Source organism: Lissotriton vulgaris, chromosome 11 (genome assembly GCF_964263255.1).
Source record: "Lissotriton vulgaris chromosome 11, aLisVul1.2, whole genome shotgun sequence".
In the NCBI taxonomy this organism is placed as follows: Eukaryota; Metazoa; Chordata; class Amphibia; order Caudata; family Salamandridae; genus Lissotriton; species Lissotriton vulgaris.
The window spans coordinates 176,682,942-176,699,891 of record NC_141699.1 but is presented as its reverse complement, the minus strand read 5'-3'; the positions used below and the strand labels follow the sequence as shown (position 1 = coordinate 176,699,891).

The window sequence follows — 16,950 nt, the reverse complement described above, 5'->3', positions numbered from 1 at the left end:
AGTCGGAAACCGCCGTAGACTACAATGGAGGACTTCAGAAAGGATGCCACTGGCGAAAAAGGGGAAGGAGTCCTGTAGAACCCAATGGTGGATTCAAGATGAGAGATACCTGCAAGCAGAGGGGACAGAGTCTACGCCACACAAGGAGTGACCAGGAAGCACGAAAAACCAATGCCCAGCAATGTTGGAGATCTTTTTTAAACAACAAGGGGACCCCAATAAGTATCGGCGAGGGAGCTTAGTTATATGTACACAACAGTGGTCCCTTGCAGGGAGAGGATTAAAATGAGAATGAATATAGACTCAGTCAGTTCTATATTAGTGAAGACGTGCCCAGCCGGGCAGAGGTCCTCAAACTTTATATTTAAATATAGATTTTACAAAACACAATAACACCTTCAACAATTCACGTGCGTGGGGCACAAGCCTGTACCAACCCACGACAATACAAAGACAAAAACATACACAAAAGGGCTTATAAGGCAAAGTCAGCAGTCTCTGTAAGTTTCCAAATTATTAGCAGAGAATTACTCATGGGTACCATTACATAATTATGTATAGAAAATTCCACAGGTATATGGTACACAGTAGGTCGACGACGTTTCGGACCCCCTTACTAAATGATGGGGTCCATCATCAGGACAAAACAGTGGTTGCCTTTTTTGTTACTAGCCTCTTTAGCCTGAGGGGAAGGAAGGAGGACAAAATATACATTATATACTAAACACTCATAAAGATGGTGACATTGTGCAGTGATTTTTGAGCTAGTTCGCTTGTATCCTGGCGGGAACAGCGAGTGACCTTATTCAATGTGTAGACAAGCATTCGATTGTGTGTGGATGCACATGCTGGTAGTGACTTTGTGCGTGCATCTTGGTGACTGACTGGTTCTCAGAGTGAGTCCGTTAAAAGGCGGCGCATTGCTGTGGTCGAAATTAAGAAGAGGGTGGTGAAGTGACTGATCGTACATTGGTCCAGTTTTATACTACATGAACATCGTTTTAAGGTGAAATACCGGCGCAGTGATGCCGAGTGAGTTTGAAGGTGCAGCGGTCCATTTATATTGAAAACACATCATAGTAGGATAGAACAGCGACGCAGTGATGCTGAGTAAATTTAAAAATGGGGGGGGAAAAGGATTTTGTGATTGGAAATAAGACGTTAATTAGATAGTATGTAGCTCACCAGGGGGCATATGGAGGGGGCTCATATAAGAGCGCGCAGGCACGAAGTTAGGTAGGGTTGCGAATTAAATTTCCGGTCCAATGGAATTCCTATGAAGGAAGTATTTGCCACAGTTTATGGACGGGGAACAGCCGGTTAACAAAATGGGCGGCGGAGGAGAGAATTGTGAGGCGGCTTACCAGGAATTGATTAATTGCGACTGTCCATGGGCGGAGAGGGAGAGTGGTCCGATTCCGCATGAACCTACGATTTAATTATACATTTTAGGGGCAAGAAATCTAGGTAAACAGGCAGCAGGGTGACTTTAGTAAAAGCCGAGTTGGGCTTACCTTTGACGCCGGATAATGCCGGAAGCGCCGTTCGCGCTGGGGTGCTGGACCAGGATTGCCTGTCAGTTCAAAAACAGGTGGTCAAACACGGGAAGGGGTAAAGGGGTAAAGCGGGGATGTGGAGGCGAGCGTGGCGCGTTGCTCATGCTTACCAGATCAGTCGGCACGAATGGATTTCCTGGTGTAGCGGGATTGGGTGAGCCCAAGGCTTAAAAAGCTCTGTCATTGGTTCAGCAGGGGCCATGAAAATAAAGGAAGGACACCGGCCGAGCGGCCATGTTAGGGAGGGGGGGTCAGATCTCTAAATAGTTAGTGATGCCTTAGTTAGAGATAAGTGCACCATAGTGACAATTGTGAAAAGTGAGCAATTGTGAGAAACAACATTAAAAAAAAATTCTCAAAGAAACCACCGATCTGGCAAAATCTCACATTTTTGTGCCATATAATATTTCCATAGATGAGAAATCTGCAATCTCCAAACTTAAGAATAATTCCAATCTAATCATTAAGCCAGCTGAAAAGGGTGGGGGAATTGTATTGCAAGACATCGACAACTACAACAAGCATTAGAAATGCAATAGGTCTCGCAGCATTAGAGTTAGTGCTTTTAGAATTGTTTATGGGTTTTTTTGTAAATCTTTAGCATGAGGTTGAGGGTGAGTGAGGGTGAGTGAGGGTGAGGGGTTGAGGGTGAGTGAGGGTGAGGCTGAGGTGTTGAGGGTGAGGGTGAGTGAGGGTGAGTGAGGGGTTGAGGGTGAGGGGTTGAGGGTGAGTGAGGGTGAGTGAGGGTGAGTGAGGGTGAGTGAGGGTGAGTGAGGGTGAGTGAGGGTGAGTGAGGGTGAGGGGGTGAGTGAGGGTGAGTGAGGGTGAGTGAGGGTGAGGTTTGAGGGGGAGTGTTCGAGGTTGAGGGTGAGGGGGTGAGGGGTTGAGGGTGAGTGAGGGTGAGGTGTTGAGGGTGAGTGAGGGTGAGTTTTTGAGGGTGGGTGAGGGTTAGGCTGAGGGGTTGAGGGTGAGTGAGGGTGATTGAGGGGTTGGGGTTGAGGGTGAGTGAGGGTGAGTGAGGGTGAGTGAGGGTGAGTGAGGGTGAGTGAGGGTGAGTGAGTGAGGGTGAGTGAGGGTGAGTGAGTGAGGGTGAGTGAGTGAGGGTGAGTGAGTGAGGGTGAGTGAGGGTGAGTGAGGGTGAGTGAGGGTGAGTGAGGGTGAGTGAGGGTGAGTGAGGGTGAGTGAGGGTGAGTGAGGGTGAGTGAGGGTGAGTGAGGGTGAGTGAGTGAGGGTGAGGGGGTGAGGGGGTGGGTGAGGGTGAGGGGTTGAGGGTGAGTGAGGGTGAGGTGTGCAGTTGTTTTCAGCACTTTAACAGACACCGCATCAAAAAAGGGTAGACTTTTAACAGAGAGGCTAACTGGTACCAAATTTACCTCATTTTGATGTAAACGATACGTAGATAAAACCAAGCATTCCTGTTCAAATGATTCCAAATAGTTGCCCTCCGACGCAGAAGCATGTAAGGCAGTAGATGAATGACAGGTGGGATGAACCAGAGGAGGACTCTTGAGCTGGGGTGGGGGAGAGGGTGGAACATGGGACAATGACTGTCAGAGGCTAAGCCTGAAATCTCGAGAGGAGTTGGGAAAACGTGTTTTGTGAACAAAGTGCATGGATTAGCATTTATGGCCAGAAGTAGTGATCACATAATGCTCCACTTGAACGAAAGGCTGCCCTGGTAATCGGCAGCAGCTATGGCCTATAATACACTGGCAACTCTACCTTTAAGAGCACAAGATACAAAGCATTCGCTAAGCTAATAGGTCTAACCTTGGAGACCAATTGGCTTTGTCAATGGATTTTAGCCAGGCTGAACGGCACCATGAAATGTGCAGCATGGCTAAATAAAAAAAAATACCTTGATGTGACCAGTTGCATCATTTAGTTGCTGTGCCCGCACACTTGCATGCCTACAAAATGACGCAGATAGTTTCAGGTTTTTTTTTCCGTTGTTCTTTTTATTACTGATCCGAGCTGGATCAACAAGTTAAAAGAAAATACGTATGCAAGTGTTTTGTGATTTTTTGAAGTGCAGGTGGCGGGAGCTGGTGTGGCAACACAGAGTGCAGGTGAGGGGAAGCAATGGGGGGTGGGCAAGAGAAGCAACAAGTGACAACAAAGGAGGGCAAGGTGGGGAAGCAACATGAAGGGCCGGGTGACAAACACAGAAAGCCGTGGTGGGAAAGAGAAGCAGGGGGCAAGTAAGCAATGTGGAGTAGATGGGGGAGAAGCACACGAGCAAAAGCTCAACGGGGAGGACACAAGAGTGTGTGCAAAAACATGGAGGCGGGGCAGGGAGAAGCACACAGGTAACAGATAACTACAAAGACTGCAGAGGGATAGAGGTACATGACGGAGACAGGTGGAAAACACGTACACTCTCATGGAGTGCTCAACCAAAAAGAAAAAAATAGTGCTTGAAAAGCAATTGGGGTGGGGGCAAAAAATCCAATCAAAAGAGATGGTAAAGAGACTTGGCTTCATGAGAGGGACAAAGACACAAATGACAAGCTGGGACACAAAGACGCTGAAAAACGAGGGTGACAGGAATGCCAACAAGTGGTAACCAACGGGCAGGCTTCAATCCGATATGTATTTTCATAGCAAACCAACAATAAGTCTTTTGCAACCAGAAAGCTACGATGTCTGGCAGGCACGACCAAAAACCGGAATATGATTGGAAAAAAAAAAAAATAAATAAGTCTGTAACAAATGCAATACCGGTTGCTCATTTGCAACGGGCCATGGGGAAACTGGTCGGGTTTCGACATTCAAGGTGCTTAGGAAAAGAGCAGCCAGGGAACATAGAACCATCTCAATTCTTTCGCGCTCACAAACAGGCAGAGAAACACACGCAGAACCGGAGCTTGGCCCGTCTCAGCATTTATCACACAACTGCAGCAAACGGTATCAACTTCTTGTCATAGACGGAATAACAGAGAGTTACCAGAAGCCAGAAGGTACACATGATTGGTGGAAATGTTGGAGCCCGTTTCGGCCGCCGTCCTCGGATGGAGTACCGCGAGCTAGTGGGATCTCCGTCTGTCCTTCTCCAAATAGACACGGAAGCGGAGAAGGACACAGAGAGAAGGCAGGTGGTGACGGAGGAAAGCGCCAGGGTGGACAAGAGGAATGGAACGAGATGGGGCACACGGAAGAGGAGAGGGAGAAGATTAGCGGGAAAAAGAAAGGGGCAGAGTATTAAACACTGAAAGTAGCAAGAGAAAGAGGAAGGAAGGGCAAAGAAAACAAGTAGTGAGGGGGCGGAGCTGGGGGAGGGTGCGAGAGAGTAGGCAAGGCTAGCGGCAGGCAGGGGAGGAGAGGAGGAGGGGGGAGGTGGGGGAGGGCGGGTTTGGAATGACGAGCTCGCGAGGCGGTGTTGGCGGGGAGGGGGCGGAGCGGGGGAGAGGGTGTGTGTGAAACGAGACGGAGGGGAGAGAGGGGAGGGGGAGGAGAAAGAGAAATGCGACACGGCGGGAGGGGGCGGAGCGGGGGAGAGGGTGTGTGTGTGTTAGGAGACGGACGTGCACGCGCACGCGCTTTTAAGGTCAATGCGCATGCGCATAAGCTCAATGCGCATGCGCATTGACCTTAAAAGTCACGGGCACTGCAAGGAATCGCCACGATTCCTTGCAAGTTAGATAAAGAGTCGATGAGCCCCTATAGTCTCGCTTGCTCGATGCGCATGCGCATCGACAGGCGAGACCTAAAAATGAGCTATTCCGTCAAGTATCAAATACAGACCATTATTGCAGACTTTCCACTAATCCTACTAAAGAAATCCAAGCCTTAATCAGAGTCATTACTACTGAGGCCTTGGATAATGGATACTTAAGTAAACACGAGTATGATTTCCTCAATACTCCCAATCCTAGGACTCCCGTGATTTACACCCTACCCAAGGTGCACAAGAATCCTGACCAACCACCCGGCCGTCCAATAGTATCGGGCTGCGGTTCAGTTTTGGAACCCCTGGGACACTATGTAAACTTTTTCTTAAAGGACTTCGTCCCAACGACCAGATGCTACATAAAAGACAGCACCCACATGATTAACCTTGTTGAGAACCATCCATTTGACCATAATACTGAGACCCTCTGTACCCTCGATGTTGAATCATTGTATACTAACATCCCCCAGAGAGAATCCCTTTTGGTAATGGAGAGTATACTTGATCAAAGAACTCGTCCACATAGAGTCCCCACACTGTTCATAATTCAGCTCCTTGAAATCTGTCTTACACAAAATTTCTTTACATACGACAACCAGTATTTCCAGCAGGTCCGTGGAACCTCCATGGGAGCCATTTTTGCTCCAACCCTAGCCATTCTCTACATGGATTGGTTGGAGTGTAACACGATCCTTGTTGACAGCAATCCATTCTATCAGGGCATCCTCACATGGAGACGTTATATAGACGATGTCTTCATGATATGGGGAAATGAGATTGAGACCTTCCCAGCCCTACTACATTGGTTGAACAACAACTGCAGTGGACTAACATTCACATTGACTCATAGCAAAACTTCTATCCCTTTTTTGGACCTTAACATCAAGCATGAGAATGGCCTGCTATACACCTCTCTGTACCATAAACCCACTGACAAAAACACGCTTTTAAGCTACGATAGCTGTCACCCTAGGGCCCTAAAAGATAGCCTACCCTACTCACAGTTCCTCCGGTTGAGAAGGAACAGTTTCCACAAAGAGGATTATTTCCACGAAGCCGGTCTCCTAGCTACTACACTGAGACAAAGAGGCTACCCTCGCCGCCTCATAAAAAATTCTATGAAGCGTGCTTGGTATTGCCCACGTGAGACCGTCTTGGTAAATAGACCCAAGCCCACTACAAATAAACTGGTGTGTGTCACAACTTTTTCCAGCGTGTCTAACAAAATCACGAAAACCATTAAAAAAAACTGGCACATAGTAAACTCTGGGCAACTTAACTGGGAACGCCCCTTGTTTGCCTTTAAGAAAAACAGGAATATCAAAGACCATTTAGTGAGGGCAGCCCTACCTTCCTCCACCCCACTAAAAAGAACAATTAATGACCATTGGACTACAATACCCCTTAGGGGTCATGCGAAATGTGGAACATGCGTGGTTTGTGACCTCACTATTGAATGTAAAGAATTTATTTACAAGGATACTAGAAATGTGTTGAAGACTTTTACAAACTGTAATAGTTGTAATGTTGTATACGCAATTTTCTGTCCATGTGACCTTATTTATGTTGGACAAACTATGCAAAAGGTGAAATTGCGGATTTCCCAACACCGGAGCAGAATACGTTGCAAGACCGCCAACGCACCACTGGTTGAACATTTCATTGCAAAGGAACACACAGAGAATGATATGCGTTGGACGGTTATAAACCAAGTCACAATACCACCAAGAGGAGGTGACCTTAATCTCCTGCTGAATAAAGAGGAACTAAAATGGATCATAAGGACTGATAGTTTGAATTCTGGTCTCAACCAACAGGAGGACTGGACTACACTTATCTGATCATATTCCCCAATTGAAATGACTCTAGTGAAACTGCTTAAAACTCGCTGGCCCACACAGATACTCCAACTGTATAGCTAATGTACTCTAATTTTTAATTTTTAATGTTTATTTTTAATGTTGTTTCTCACAATTGCTCACTTTTCACAATTGTCACTATGGTGCACTTATCTCTAACTAAGGCATCACTAACTATTTAGAGATCTGACCCCCCCTCCCTAACATGGCCGCTCGGCCGGTGTCCTTCCTTTATTTTCATGGCCCCTGCTGAACCAATGACAGAGCTTTTTAAGCCTTGGGCTCACCCAATCCCGCTACACCAGGAAATCCATTCGTGCCGACTGATCCGGTAAGCATGAGCAACGCGCCACGCTCGCCTCCACATCCCCGCTTTACCCCTTTACCCCTTCCCGTGTTTGACCACCTGTTTTTGAACTGACAGGCAATCCTGGTCCAGCACCCCAGCGCGAACAGCGCTTCCGACATTATCCGGCGTCAAAGGTAAGCCCAACTCGGCTTTTACTAAAGTCACCCTGCTGCCTGTTTACCTAGATTTCTTGCCCCTAAAATGTATAATTAAATCGTAGGTTCATGCGGAATCGGACCACTCTCCCTCCCCGCCCATGGACAGTCGCAATTAATCAATTCCTGGTAAGCCGCCTCACAATTCTCTCCTCCGCCGCCCATTTTGTTAACCGGCTGTTCCCCGTCCATAAACTGTGGCAAATACTTCCTTCATAGGAATTCCATTGGACCGGAAATTTAATTCGCAACCCTACCTAACTTCGTGCCTGCGCGCTCTTATATGAGCCCCCTCCATATGCCCCCTGGTGAGCTACATACTATCTAATTAACGTCGTATTTCCAATCACAAAATCCTTTTTCCCCCCCATTTTTAAATTCACTCAGCATCACTGCGTCGCTGTTCTATCCTACTATGATGTGTTTTCAATATAAATGGACCGCTGCACCTTCAAACTCACTCGGCATCACTGCGCCGGTATTTCACCTTAAAACGATGTTCATGTAGTATAAAACTGGACCAATGTACGATCAGTCACTTCACCACCCTCTTCTTAATTTCGACCACAGCAATGCGCCGCCTTTTAACTGACTCACTCTGAGAACCAGTCAGTCACCAAGATGCACGCACAAAGTCACTACCAGCATGTGCATCCACACACAATCGAATGCTTGTCTACACATTGAATAAGGTCACTCGCTGTTCCCGCCAGGATACAAGCGAACTAGCTCAAAAATCACTGCACAATGTCACCATCTTTATGAGTGTTTAGTATATAATGTATATTTTGTCCTCCTTCCTTCCCCTCAGGCTAAAGAGGCTAGTAACAAAAAAGGCAACCACTGTTTTGTCCTGATGATGGACCCCATCATTTAGTAAGGGGGTCCGAAACGTCGTCGACCTACTGTGTACCATATACCTGTGGAATTTTCTATACATAATTATGTAATGGTACCCATGAGTAATTCTCTGCTAATAATTTGGAAACTTACAGAGACTGCTGACTTTGCCTTATAAGCCCTTTTGTGTATGTTTTTGTCTTTGTATTGTCGTGGGTTGATACAGGCTTGTGCCCCACGCACGTGAATTGTTGAAGGTGTTATTGTGTTTTGTAAAATCTATATTTAAATATAAAGTTTGAGGACCTCTGCCCGGCTGGGCACGTCTTCACTAATATAGAACTGACTGAGTCTATATTCATTCTCATTTTAATCCTCTCCCTGCAAGGGACCACTGTTGTGTACATACAGCAATGTTGGAGATGCAGGAGAGTTGACCGTGACCTTGAAGTTGCAGTGAGTAGGCGACGTAGAAGGCCAGGAGCTGTTCACAAGCTGTCCCACGTCGGATGTCAAGAGCAAAGGGGTCAGTTTCCGGCATGGGCATGGACAAGCCTTGACAACGGCAACCAACGTAGTCCTCGAAGAAGGTGCAGTGTCGGGACCAGCAAGGTCCAGTTGACTCACTACAAGCAGGTAAGTCAGAGCTGGCCCGAGCAAGCAGGGGAGTCCACTGGAGCCAAAGGAGACTCTTGAGAGGATCCACGGGGCGAAAGCACAGGAGTCGCAAGAGGACCTCAAGCAGCTCATCAAAGGATGAAGGCCCACGGTGCAAAGGATGTAGTGCAGGTGAAGATCTTGGCCACAGGGGATGCCTGAGCCTGGAGCTTCTTGGAGCTCAAAGATCTCTGGAGGATAGAGTCAACAAACCTTGGCAACCGCTAGTTGATGCGGTTTACAGGGGTACTGTTCCAACGGTTCCGACGAGGAATACTGACTGCAAACTTGCTGTGAAAACAGTGCAGGCCTCGAGGGAGTTGCAGAACCACCACCTGAGTACTGACCTTTCAGAGTCCGAAGGAGCTCAGGAATAGCAGACCAGTCAGCTTTGTTGAGGTGCCTGCAGATGCAAGGGAGTGACTCCTTCACTCCTTGGGAGATTCCTTCAGGTATCTTGGATGTCCACAGCCCTTGTGAAGAACTTGTATGTAGCACAGGCACAGACGTTGCAGAAGACTGGCAGGACAACGAGAACCAGGAGCAGTAGGAGTCTTCCCAGTTGCAGTCTCTGTTTCCTAAGCGAAGTTCAAAGTGCCCAGACGGTTGAAGTTGAAGAGCTTTCTGATCTAAATCTTGTCCCACAATGAATTTAGAGAACCACCCACAGGAAAGCCCTTAACTACCCTTAGGAAAGGGTTGGGACGATTCAGGGGTACCTCCCAGAGGAGGGGCTGGATAGTGAGGAGGATACTCCCATGTCCTCTGTCCAGTTTCGCCCTAGAGTCGGAGCCAACGGCTCCCTGAACTGGTTTCTACTGGAGTATGCAAGGAGGGCACCAAATGTGCCCTTGAAAGCAGCCTAGTTGTGCTGGCAAGCGCCCCCACCCTTTCCCAATACACAAAGTCTTTTCTGGGCAGTGGTCACACTTCTCTGTGACAGGAAACCTATTGTCCTGCCTTCCCCTGCTCGACCTTGGCTCTGCAGGAGTAGGGCAGAATTGTGTCTCTGGTCGGTAGCTACCATAGTTTGCTGTCTGGGTCTAGAAGGCTGGTACCGGAAGCACAGAGGGCCTACAGGAGGAGCTTTACAGTGCATGGATCCATACCTCCCACACTGTTTACGGTGTGGGGGTATGATTTATACCTCCCACATTGTTTACGGTGTGGAGGTATGATTCCAACATGTTTGATATCAAACAGCCAGGTTCGTTACAGCCAGTTTAGAGATAGCCATTGCTTAATGACGCATGGACACTCTATGTATGGTAATGGCTTATGAACTTGCAATCCAGGAGAATGGACTCCTGAGGGTTGTAGGGGTTCATGCAGGGGCACCCTCACAACTATAACCGAGCTCCCTGCCTTCAGGATTGAAAGGCCTGCCTAGGGGTAACTTATAGGTATTAAGTGCAGTGACCTCAGATATAACGAAACCTATATCTGTTATAAGTGGTGCTAGCACCAGCTTACACAGGCTGCAATATCAGGCTTGTAGTCACAACATGAGTTAGCTACCATGGGTGGCATAATACATGCTTCTGCCCATGGGAGACCCCTGGTGTACCTATGCCCTGGGTGTCTTAGTACCATATACTAGCGACTTAAAGGGTACACTAGTAGCCAATTCTGAGTGTACCTAAGTGCTCACCATGTCCAATTTAGGGAAGAGAAACAGAAACTGGGGTCCTGATTAGCAAGATCCCAGTCGAACTAGTCAGAAAAATATGTGAACAGGCAAAAAGTTGGGGTAACCATGCAGAAGGATCATACCTTCCAACAATATGGGATAAAGGACAACCTGCCGTACAAAATAAAGATATTGCAGGGTCACCAAGGAGATCCATGACAATATAAAAGTACAAGGCTCCCTCTCGGAAATTATTTACGCCTAGAGTAGAGCTTGAGGTTCTTGTCTGCCTTCCTGCCGCTGCCTCTCCTGCCCCGAGTTCAGAAGCTGATCAGAAATGACAGGCCAGAAGAGTGCAGTTACCTCTAATTACTTCCTTACAAAAATAAACACATTTCACACACTTAAATGCAGCAGCAGGTTTTTGTGATGTGTAGAAGTGCTTCCAGGAGTGTAGTTGTGATAAAACAAACATCACTTTGGATTGCGTTATGCAAGAAATAATTCCTCATCATCCGTCACCTTCTGCAAGTCCTGGAACCTAAACTAGGAAATTATGGGAAATAAATTGTCATGTCACAAAGTGCCTCTTTTTTTACCAGAGAGCCGTCTCATCTAGTCAGTCTTTCTTGTTACGCTGAGCGGCAAAAGTGGACCCCTCGAGCACCATGCTTTTCACAACTAAAAACCTTTCTATCAATTATACCTTCAATGATAGACATCTTGCTTATTGCTAGACTAGGGGAACGCTATCTGCATGAATGCCCTAGAAAATCATCTTAGCCACTTGCAGCTGAACTGAAACACAGCTGCTTGTCTGATTCTCTCAGGTCACATCTGGACTCTTCCCATGAGGCACAGGGCCAAGGCTGATTTGCATATAGCTGTGTCTAAACTGGGGTGGCGAAGTGAGCTAAAGAACGATGATGGATTCTACCCAGATCTGTGACTGGGGGTGAGTGTCTGAAAAGTTTCAGTGCTCAATCCATCATCTCCTTTTGTTTGCTTTGTTCGCCCTAAGTTGGTAGGGTATGCCCAGACATGGGTCCCTTGCTCACTTTGCCTTTGAAGTCAAGCTAGCCTCGCTGACGAAGGCTATTAGCCCCAAACCAGTCCCAGGATGCTTGTTTCCGGTCCAGGGAAGACATGGCTTGGCAGTTTGGGCTGGACTGTTCCCATGAGGCACAGGGTCAAGGCTGATTTTCATATAGCTGTGTCTGAACTGTGGTAGCAAAGTGAGCTAAAGAACGATGATGGATTCAACCCAGATCTGTGACGGGGGGGGGAAGAGTGTCTGAAAAGTTTCAGCGCTCCGTCCATCATCTGCTTGTGTTTGCTTTGTTTTCCCTAAGTTGGCAGGGTATGCCCAGACGTGGGTCCCTTTCTCACTTTGTCATTGGATTCAAGCTAGCGTGGCTGACGAGGGCTGTTAGCCAGGAACTGGTCCCAGGATGCTTGTATCCGTTCCTGGGAAGACATGGCTTGGCTGTTAGGGCTGGACTGTTCCCATGAGCACAGGGTCACAGCGGATTTGCATATAGCGGTGTCTGAACTTGGTGGCAAAGTGAGCTAAAGAACGATGATGGATTCAACCAAGATCTGTGACTGGGGTGAGTGTCTGAAAAGTTTCAGTCCTCCGTCCATCATCTCCTTGTGTTTGCTTTGCTAACTTCTAAATTACTCCTAGTACCAATCAGTGGGGCAGAAATTCCTTAGCCACCCTTTTATTATTCTTATTACAACCACCCGCTTTCTTCCTTCACCATTTGTCCCCTCCACCACCCCTTTTTTTTAACAGCACGTGGTTGCATTTTAGCAGATTCAGGCTTTATGATTTCTGTACATGCTATGTATCTAGCACATAGGTATTTAGCACTTAGAAACCTTAAGTCCTTCCCTTTATGAAAAGGATATCTTTCACTGCTTCTTCCTAGCAGGTAAATGGCAGCATCTAGGAATTCAGTTATAATGGTTGATTTTTCAAAGTGGTGTGGCATTAGGGCCTGACGTTATAATGTGTTTTACAGTTGTAAATGCTGCAATTTTCTAAATCGAAGTGTTTGCGACTGTAGAATAGATTTTTACTGTGTACTAATCCTTTTTTAGGAGTTGATATAGTTTCGGACTCCTAAAATGGGAATACAAATAGGAATCAATCTGAAGTTTGGAAGTGGCATGTTGTAGTCGTCCCATCCACATTGTGTATCTGTGTAAGATGTATAATGTTTTGCAACCATAATCTGGTTGCAAAACATGGAAAAATTACTGACTCATTTGCAAAGCGGACCCTTGCCCTTTGTGAATTAAAAAAAAGGTTTGTTAAGGAAAAGGTAGTGGATATGAGGGACCACTCCAGACTCCCAAATCTTAAAGAAAAAATAAGCTTTTTTAAAAAGTCCTATTTTCTTTAAGGAAAATAGGATACACTTAGAAAAAAGTTAACTTTATTTAAAAGCTGTCACAAATATTGTGGACTGTTGAGCAAGGCAGGCTAGCATCCCTGTGATTGTGACCAGTTGTGGTGAGTTCCAAATTGTACTCCACCTAATGAATATTCTTTAGTCAGGGTGGACTGTGACTTACTACAGTTCCTTATTCTGCGAAGTGACCTATTAGTCCATAGGTTGGTTTGCAAAGTCAGAATCTGTTTGCAAACTTATGGTGCACATTTTGCAACCACTTTTTGCAAATGGACTCTTCGTACATTAGGCTCCTAAATATCTTGCACAAAATGCACTGAGCAAGTCAGAGAACAGGAAAGTCTAACTACCAGTCGAGTAGATCATGGGAGAGAAGTTTTGGCAGTTTTTTCCTCCCATTGTTGAAAACGTTTTTTTTTTTTTAATGAGCAATACAGTGTATTTTCAGTTCAGTTTTAACATAAATTTCCAAAGAAAAGTATAAATCAGGAAAGGGTACTCATGAAATATTCTAATACTATTATGTAATGCAAGCAAACTGGGCCTTCTCTAGAGTTTGAAGTTTTCAGTAGAAAAGGCAGTTTGGCAAAAAATACCCTCTACTTCTTTGAACGAGAGGTACTGCTGAGCTGATGGAGAAATGTAGTCTTTTTGAATATTTTCACTGTATATTTATCTGTCCGACTATTTGTCATTTTATTTTTTTATTGCGAAGAACCTCCACAAGCCTATAATCACCAAAACTCAATGATAATATTCCACAGATAGCAGAGCCATTTTAAATCTTCAGGTTTTATATATACGGTGTGCCTGTTGCCCCCACCCCTATCAAGTGCAGCCCACTAAACACTCATTTCCTGCATTGACTGTAATTGTAACTGTATCTTAACTGTATGTTGTGTATTGAAAACCCAACTCAAAGCTGAGAGTTTATTGGTAGTCCTTTGATAAGTGTACATTTGATCATTTCTGCAAGGTGATATTTACACTGCTAATGTAGTTGAACACAACTTGACGGGCCCGCCCATTGTACATGCATACTCATGATGTGACTCCGTATTCAGACCAGCTTATGCTCTAAGTGGAGCCCCACGAAACCTAGTCTTTTATGGTGGTAAAATGCCTGTATTTACACAGGTGAAAGTGGCCCACTCCTGGATGCTCATAAGAGTGGTGAGAGTCCAAACAAGGTTACAAATGGAGGAACATGAGCCATTACCTGATGTTATTTAGTTGGCATCCAAGTTCCCTTGGTTTTTGTACTCTGCTCCACCCAACTAATGGGTAGAAGATGTAGAATATGTACGTTATGTTGCGAAGAATTGAACATTTCCAACTTTATTCTCATTTTCGTTTTTTAACAGTTTTTTTCTTACCTTTTTTGCTTTGTATTTTCTGATTATCTTTGTCTTTTGTCTGGCATCCTCTATTGGTGGAGGTTCTGATGGAGGGGGGCTATTCCATTGCAACAAGAGGAATGGTGGAATGTTGGTCCTGGGATGCGTATGTGGAGATCTGTGGCTGAATAATTCAATAAAAATAAACGCTTAAGATGGTCTAACATGACAATAGATACACTTCAGACCAAGTTAAAGACATTGATAACAGCTAGTGAACTAGAGGTCCTGAATAAAATTCAAGCCTGGGTAAAAGTAACCTCGGAACTTATCATCAATGACAATCGGTCAACGACCGAAAAAAAATCAAAACATTAGAAAGGAATTTAATCAAAAACAATCGAAGGCGTTAAGAGACTTGAAAAATGAGCTTAAAAAAGCCATTAGGAGGTTAAAAATAACCTGTCATAACCAAGAAGCCTGGGACAAGGTATGTAATTTGAGGAAAACTTACAAAAGACAGCAATGGGAAGAAAAAAGGGCAGGCGACGATACATTCTGGGCTGAACTGCTTTGTAGTGCCAAGAAAACCAACTCGAACGCTTTTTGGAAAATAATAACTAAATTACAACGACCGGTGAATGAGTTTTCATCAAATATTCCAGAACATTAGTGGGCTACTTTCCTATCCATAAAGTTCACAGAAATAGCAACCCACAACATATTAGCGGCAAAACCCAAAGAGCCCCTGAGGAAAAAATACAACTGAAACCAACATACAGCATGCAAGTGACATAAATAACAAAGGAGAGGATAGAATATTTCGCGGAAGAGAAGAAAAGGCCCCAGGTCCTATCCCAATAGAAGCAAATTCCAGAGCAAAGATAAGTGTGTCCTCAATGTCAGCTGACGGAATAAAACATGTAATAATAAAAGGCAGAGGAGATGGTGCGCCAGGACCTAATGGAATCCCGCAAGCCATTTTTAATTGGAGCAAGCGTTTATTCAAATTATACAATGAAATAGAGCTCTTAAACTACATCCCATCGAATTGGCAAGGCTCTATATTGACACCTATCTATAAAGGTGGAAACAGAGTGAATCTATCAAATTACAGGCTAATTACCCTTCTGGACGTCGAAGCTAAATATCACGCCACACTCATCTTGGAAGACCTAAAGGAATAGACAGACAATCTTAATCTTATACCAATTAATCAGACCGGTTTTAGGCAAGGAATAGGGACAATATCAAACATCTTAGCCCTATCTTTGATGGCAAATAAAAGTAAACAGAGGAAACAACAACTTTACCTCGGTTTTATTAATTTAAAGGCGGCATTTGACAGTGTAGACCGCCATCTCATTTGGAAAAAACTTCATACCTGGAACATTCCCGAAAAGATACTACAGGGAATACTAATATTCTATTCAAACACTTGGATTAGAATTAAGATAGGAGACGGCACCAGATTATCAAGAAAGCTTAATACGACAAAAGGCCTCAAACAGGGTTGCGTATTGGCGCAGCATCTTTTTAATTTGTTCTTGTCAGACTTGGCTCAGAGGCTAGACAGCACTAGCTCACACCCGCCGAAACTTGAGGGGCTAGCACTCACACACCTCTCGTATGCCAACGATGTGGTGTTAATGAGCCAAACAAAGATTGGCCTTCAAAGAATCCTAAATGAAATGTCAGATTACATCACAGAGAATAAACTAGAAATCAATACATTAAAAACTAAAACTATGGTGATTGGAAGACGACAGAAATGCAAACAGATCATCTGGCTTAAAGGCAGTCAGTTAGAGGAAGTAAAGATTTACAAATATTTGGGATTTTACATAGATAATCTTCAAAACTATACAGAGCAAAAAAGGTATATGTCCCAGAGAACTAGTGCACTTATATTCGCCTTCCGTCAGCTAGCACAAAAGTTGAAAGGTCCAACGCACAAACCCCTGCTAGCGGTGATGACACGGAAATTCTGCCCACTTTAACATACGCGAGTGCCACTTTTCACGGTAAAGATGCAGAGCTTCTAAACCAATTAATAGTTTCCAAGTACAAAAAAGTTGTTCAGGTTCGCCTTGGATTCGGCCTAACAAATGAAAAAATAGGGAGAATGTATGCCATGGTAAAGCTTTGGTATCGGCTGAAACAGAATGCAACCACATCAGCAATTAATAAAGCCCTCTGGACAGAACTAGAAGATAACAGAGCATCACCTTGTAATCAATATTTAAATAAATCCTTGTCATTAACCTGTACAGATGAGTTATGGAATAAAAACCTGCCATACCAGTCCTTTAAACAAACAATAAATAAAGAAGCAAAAACTCACTCTCTGCTAATACACAAAAATATTTTCAGGACAAGGTCGCATGACTGGATGGTGATCAACAACTACAAGGCAGTTGCACCAGCCCATTATATGAACAAAGCATTTCAATTCACCTGAAAAACAACCAACAATA

At 45.0% G+C, this 16,950-nt stretch overlaps 1 protein-coding gene across 1 annotated transcript in view; it reads left to right on the top strand.

Annotated features, from left to right (window-relative positions):
- The window catches only part of HECTD4 (HECT domain E3 ubiquitin protein ligase 4), a 2,691,195-nt gene that overhangs the window by 981,551 nt on the left and 1,692,694 nt on the right, over window positions 1–16,950 (top strand). The window lies entirely within an intron of this gene.